A 6,000-nucleotide genomic window follows, 5' to 3' on the forward strand; every position below is an offset into this window, starting at 1 on the left:
TTCGTTGATTAGCGACACGTGGTCGTGATCAATGGTAAGGAGTGATCTCGTTCAAACGTTGTTCAACTTCGAGAAACTCAAACGCCACTTCCTTCACTATAAAACCTCAAACTCACCTCTGGCAATGTCACAATACTCACTTCTTCAAAGAGAGCAAGGAACTTTCGTGAGCCTTGATTTTCCGTCTTTCAAACTGGTGCGTGCTTGACAATGGGAGCAAGAGGATCAATCTTCATATTCAAGAGGTAAGAATGGTTCCTCTGCCACTTTATTTCATTTTTTATTTTTGATAGTTGCCATGCGGTGACAATGTTTGCCGGTAGTTGATCGGAGATGAAATCTTCTCCTAGGGTTTGAGCCATTAGGGGTGGCTCCTAAGAATTCTGTTAGGGTTTTTTCTAAGGTTTAAGGGAGGAAACGTTTGCTTTTTCCTCCACGTCATCGTACGAAACAATGTACGACGACTAAGTGATGCCTTCATGTCGCTTTTTTCATACCGTAGAGGAATGGACTCTCCAACGACCAGAACAGATAAGGGAACCAGCTTATCGGTGCATGATGCTCTTGTAGGTCCCTCTCAAGAGATTCTATCAATGATTACTGCCGAGGAGATTCAGAAGGTGGTAGACCAATACGCTCTCAGTGTGGAGGTCTTCCAACATAGGACACACACAGCTCAGAATTTGCCAAAAGGGATGGTTGCGATCTCCGAGAACATCTTTAAGAGTGGAGGGCTGATCCCTTTCCACCTTTTTGTCAGGTCAGTCTTCGATCCTTTCGGGATCGCACCGCTACAGCTCACACCAAATGCATATATGATAGCCGTGACTATGTTTATCGCATGCGGCAAAAACGGATTGGGCGAGCCGTGACTACATTCTGAAGAAGAGTAAGGATAAGGACTCCTTCTACCTCTCAAAGCGACCTACAATCGAGACAGGAATACATAGTTACCCCAGCAATGTAGAGGCGTACGAGATGAAGTTCTTTTTCTTTCGATATGATGGCATTTGCCAATTTCAGGAGCCGAGTAGGTTCTCCTTTCTTTTTTATTGGTGAATTTACTTTTAATCTTTGCTAACAAGCTCTTTGTTTCTTCGCAGTTAACAAGACGACCAGGTTATCGGCTCTCGAGGATCCAGACAGAATCACAGCCTTAGATTTTTTGCCCGAAGAGAGTCGCGATGCAAGATTGCTCATGACAACCGCAAACTTATGGAAGTACGGTTTCTTTAGCCCCGAAGCGACCTTAGAGACCACATCGAGTAAGCATCGTAACTTTAGCCTGTCTTTTGATTCTTCATAAGGCGAACTGTTTTGCTAATGATGTTCGCATGCAGCGACCATGCCTCCTAAGGTGCCCAGATCTCTACGACCAAGGCAATTCTCCTTCCCCCAGTTAGGTGTCACTAGACCTGTTGGAGCGGCTCCCAGTGGTCCCCTAGTCGAAGGGACACCGGCGGGTGCTTCGATCTGACCTGCAGGCGTTCCCCAGTCTTTGACTGCTCGCCCGAAGCAAAAGACAATGGCCAAGAAGTCCAAGAAGCCGAAGCAACTTCGGGCCGAAGAGTCGGAATCCGAGACTGAAGGTCTAAACGTTTTGCCCTAGAGGTCGTAGCCTTACCAAGCATTCTGCTCAGGAGGGCCATCCAGGGGTGCGAATGGCATCTCTATTGCCCTTGAAGGTCCGTGGACGAGGCAAAGGGAGGCTGCAGGTCTCAGGAGGAGGTCGAGCAAGGAGCCAAAGGGGGAAACTTCACCTGTTGTGGGCACGGGCATGCCCGTGCTAGACTCAATGGGCCAGCTCCCAGATCATCTGCAGTCGGTGGTTTTCACCTTGCTGGAGTGTGGGTTCGCAGAGGCGTTTGAGCAGTTTGTGGCCTCCAACCCCATGGACCTAATGTCCACATCCTTCCAGCACTTTAGCCAGGTAAAACGAGTTATCCTCGGCGAGGACTTTTATATTTTCTTTTTTAATGGAAAGGAAACTAACTCTTTATTCTCTTCGTTACGCAGGCCCTGCTCTCTATACACCTGTCACTGCAAAAGGTTCAGTTGGGGGCTGCTGAAGGGCTGGTCGAGCTGAGAGAAGAGAATGTGCGGCTTAAACAGGACTTAGAGACCGCACGAGCAGAGAGAGACTCATCCACCGTTCAGGCGAACCAGTACTTGTCTGAAAGGAATGTTGCTCTTCGCACGATGGATTTTCAAAAGGCCGAGCTGGAGAAGTGCGGAGAGGAAGTAAAGGAGCTCTAAAGGACAGTGGCCAGACTCACTAGGGAGGCTGGCGAGAAAGAGCAGGAGCTATTAACGAACTCCGAGCAGGCCTTACGAGCAAAGCGGGAAAGGGCAAAGCTATGGGAGACCACCGAAAAGCAACGGTGGGCGTTTGAGGCCGAGCTCCAATTCACTCAAGGTCACGTCACTTCATTGACTGCGGAGATGCAACAGCAGGAATTCAAGGTAGAGAGGAGGGCTGCTAAGTGGACGATTCAGTCCATATTTGCTCTTCGACCGAAGAACCCAAGGATCGATCTGTCTGACCTCCCCGATGAGTACTGGAATGCCCTTGCTTCCGCGGCCTGGGCCGAGGACAGGGAAACAGCTCGAGGACCTGACCCGGAAGAGGAGCATCCGGAGTATGTCCTAAAGGAGCTTGCACCCGAGCAGGTAATTGGTGACCAGCCTGAGGATGTTGAGGTCGCCCCTCTAGGACTTGGGAATGAGGATTAGTGATCTTCTTTTGTACTCTTTCCCACGCTCGCTTATGTACTTTCTCTTTTATCAATAAATAAAGACATCACTTTCTTAATCTTTTGAGTACTTACAATTTTTGCACATGAGATTGCATTCTAACTGTTTACAATAACATTGGTACAAGTCTATGCGAACAGAATTATACACATGGAAAAATGATTACAAAAGAATAGAATCATACACTTGCTATTCACAATGATTAAGAAAAGTAAAATATTTGCAAGGGAAAAATGAGTTCGGAATTATTGATAATATGGTCGGAGGTGTTCAACATTCCAAGCTCGCGATACTTCGGAATCGTTCAGCCTTTTGAGATGACAAGTCCCCGGTCTTATCACTTTGGCAATGTCGTATGGGCCTCCCAATTCGGCCCCAAAACTCCTGCACTCGGTTATCTTGTACTGGGAAGAACTTCCTTCAAGATGAGGTCACCTACCTAGAAGTCTCTTCTTCTAACTTTAGAGTCGAAAAACCTTTTCGCGCGTTGTTGGTAGGCCGCCATTCTTAGCTGAGCCTTGCCGCGATGTTCTTCAACTAAATCCAAACTTGTGCGCATGAGCACTTCATTGTTTGCTTCGTTGAATAGGTCCCTCCGAAGTGAACCGGTTCCTACCTTCACAAGGATCATTGCTTCGCAACCATATGCTAGTGAAAATGGGGTTTTTGAGGTAGAGGTTCTCGGAGTCATCTTGTATGCCCATAAACTTCAGGGAGGTCGTCGACCCAATTTCCCTTGGCTGCTCCAAGTTTGGCCTTCAGAGTGTGCTTAATGGTTTTGTTGACAGCTTCAACTTGACCATTTGCTTGCGGTCTTACGACTGAGGGATATTTTTTATGGATACCCAGCTCATCGCAAAACTGCTTGAATTCCTCGTTATCGAATTGCTTCCCATTATAAGAGATGACGGTATGAGGAATTGTCAAACCGGTTGTCACAATGACAAAATTAAACTTAAATACCATAGTGAGCGGTAAGTAGGGTCGAATCCACAGAAAGCAAGACTAACAACCTAATGTACATTTGAGTAACGGAAATGAAATTGACAATTTGATTAATTAAACTAAACAAACTAAATGTAAATAATAAAAGCGTGAAATTAAAACTAATGAAGACTTTATAATAAAAACATTGCCGCTACGATTTTGGTTCGACACGAGACCAACTTACACAATTCTCCTCCACCCTCTATAATCCCCTAAACCTGCAAGGCAAGGTAAATCAATGAAATGGTTTGACGGCACTCTAGGTATAATCTATCATGTCACACCCGATCACTCAAGTTCGATTGGTTAAAGACTATCATTAAATACCGATAAACGCTACAAGACAATACTACTAGTTGGTACGCGATTAACAAATATAATTTGTCAACACGTATCTTCCAATCAACCAACTTCACAATAAACACAACAACAGTAGAAATGAAATTAAATCCGAACACAACTCAATTACAATCGATGCGAAGTAATGAAAAGCAATATTCATCATTTAATTATCTCAAACCAACGTTTATCATTCAGCAAGTTTTATGAAAATATTTAATCACAATGGACAAAAATATTCATCACAAATTATGCCTCAAACCATATTAAAGTATCAAAATCAAACATGAAACGAAAATAAATATAATTCGAAACACAACACTACCAAAAGTCCAACAATCGGGCTCATCCAACTAGTTGAGAGCTGATGAGGAGAGCCATGGAGTCAATCTCGATCTCGCCTACGTCGTAACAGACAACCGGGAACTCAACCGCTATGGTGGTGTCGATGGAGGCTGAAACGGTGAAAACGAAGTTGAACATGGCGAAAAGGAAGTAACCGACAATGATATGATGCGAAGAAGGGGCGAAAACAACCAACGGACAGCCCGGAATATGAACAGTCACACTCGTTAGAAAACGTTAATTTTCCTGTCGGTCTTTTGGAAAATGGTGGCGGAAATGGGATCCGAAGGTACCAATGGAAAGCTCAGGTGATGAGGAGTTCAGATTAGGTCCTGGGGAGATGAAAGGTCACCGAAAATGGGAGAGATCGCCACTGGAAGTTGAAGAGGCGCGATGGCGAGATGACAGATTCCGACGGTTTTAGCGACAGCTGAAGCTTGGAATAGATAGATCCGACCATGGGGAAGGAAGATCAGACACCGGGGAGATGAAACGTCACCGGAGTTCACCAAAAAATATCGAAATCACAGCTGGAATGCGAAGAGTCACGGTGGCAAAAGCTTGATCGTGGTGGCGTTGACGACTAATGAAAATCGATGCAAATGGAAGATGAAAGGTCGCCGGAGATCGCTAGAAATGGGAGAGGAAGAGTCACCAAAAAAACTGTGGATGGGTGTCGGCGCTTTGGATTTCGACGCTTCATCTTCTTTTATACACAAAGTAAAAAATATCACTTTGGTCCCTACATGATTAAAAAGTGACAAAATCAACTCTTATAAATATGACAGTTTACCCCCTAAATAGCATAAATGAGACAAAATCACCCCTAATCCATAAACCACAACCTAATATCAACTCATACCCTTTCCAAAATCATTCCAAACATGTTAAATTCGTAAGAAAAATATTAGGAAGAGATTTTCGTGAATAAATTCATAAATTCTTTAATTATCTCAATATGATTTTATCTTAATCACACATATGGTCTTTTTATCACCAAAATAGAGTCACTTTCATGACTCTAACAGGAATCCCATAGCGGCACACAATGTTCTTAAAGATGAAGTCCTTGAGCTTTTTGGTGGTGATCGTGGCCAATGGCTCAGCTTCGACCCACTTGGTGAAGTAGTCTACCGCGACTACTGCATACTTGACTCCCCTTTTACCAACTGGCATGAATCCGATGAGATCGATTCCCCACATGGAGAATGGCCAGGGGCTGGTCATGGTTATTAGCTGGTGGGAAGGAGCTCGCGGTATGTTCGGGAACCGCTGGCACTTGTCACACTTTTTAACAAAGTTGTAGGTGTCTTCTTGGATCAGGGGTCAGTAGTACCCTTGACGAACAACTTTGTTGGCTAGGGATCGTGCAGCTATGTGATTACCACAGATCCCTTCTTGTATCTCCCTCATGATATAGTCTGCTTCCTCATTGGTTATACATTGGAGGAGAGGGGCGCTAAACCCTCGCTTGTACAGTTGATCTCCTATAAGTGTGTAACGAGCAGCTCTGGTTCGCAGGGTTCTTGCCTCGACTTTGTCATTGGGCAAGGTCTCATCTCCGAGATACTGAAT

The sequence above is a fragment of the Pistacia vera genome, unplaced genomic scaffold (assembly GCF_008641045.1).
Source record: "Pistacia vera cultivar Batoury unplaced genomic scaffold, PisVer_v2 Contig700, whole genome shotgun sequence".
NCBI classification, from domain to species: Eukaryota; Viridiplantae; Streptophyta; class Magnoliopsida; order Sapindales; family Anacardiaceae; genus Pistacia; species Pistacia vera.